Raw genomic sequence first — 1,237 nt, 5'->3', positions numbered from 1 at the left:
TCAATTTGTGCTTAAAGTGCTGAAAGAAGGCAGAAATCAACTTAATTCCCCTCCTCTTGACAGCAGCGGTCAGTACCTGAATGCTATAGATCAGGGCTATGTTTTCTTAGCTTTTATAAGCACAGCCATGCTGGTTCAGGCTGAGCCCTGCTCCTAGAGCTTGTGCAGTACTTCCCAAGCGGTTTCTCTGGTCCCAAGGAGGCCAGTGCATGGTCAGAGGCTTGAATCCCAAACCTCACACTTGTAGCTATAAAATTCTTACTGGCATGAAATTCCTCTGTGCCTCTGCCATACAGTTGCCACTAAAACCTACTAGTTTGACCAAAGAGATTAAAGCTACTACATGTCTAGACATGGTTTGTTTTTGTCCTCTTCAGGCATACCTGAAACCAAAATCCCAGGACAGTCTTGGGAGGGTGCAGAGGACATGAATTTGGGAGAGTAAAACTCTAAAAAGGACTAGTTTCCCAGCCATACACTGTTGGTGTCTTTTGTAGAATATGACAACTTCTGGGACACGTTTAGGCTTTAGCTGTTTTTTCTTCACTACACTAATTTGTAGGGAATGCACAGTACTGTCATCTCTCACTGCTGATGACTTCTATCTAACAGCAGTGATTAAAAAAAAGGCAGAGAGATACTTGCTTCAAAAGAAACACATACAAGAAGGAAAGTATCTCTCTCCTGCCCATATGTGCATATTCACAGTTTATTCAGGTTAACAAACTATTCACAAATCTCCCCCTTCTGTCTCCAACTATCAGTGCAATGGTATTACCTATACTTCTCCATGTCTAACACAGGAGTTTAAAAACTCAAATACAATTCCAGAAGCCACACATCATTCCTGCATATATGAAGTAAAGTTTAACCCACATCTCCTTCTCTCCATGTAATAACCTTCTGCCTTGGATTTTTATTTGGGTAACCCAATGGTGTGCATTACACATGGGAGTATATACCAGGACTTCAGAAGAGACATGGAAATACGTGTCACTGCAAGCTCCTTCCCTATGGTGCAAGATCGACGAAGCGAAGCTAAAAGCATGCAACCCATATTGAGAACACACAAACCCTTGTCCTGAAAAGCACAGCTAGGCCAGTTGGCTGCCCATTTTGAGGACAAATATTCTCTCTCCTTCACATCCTCTGTCCTGTCCAACTCAGGGGCTCTACGTCAAGCAAAGTCTGGGTCTCAAAGCAATCCTGCATAATGGCATAAAGAAACAGCATTGTC

The sequence above is a fragment of the Fulmarus glacialis genome, unplaced genomic scaffold, assembly GCF_000690835.1.
Source record: "Fulmarus glacialis isolate BGI_N327 unplaced genomic scaffold, ASM69083v1 scaffold9157, whole genome shotgun sequence".
In the NCBI taxonomy this organism is placed as follows: Eukaryota; Metazoa; Chordata; class Aves; order Procellariiformes; family Procellariidae; genus Fulmarus; species Fulmarus glacialis.
This window is presented reverse-complemented; position numbering follows the sequence as displayed.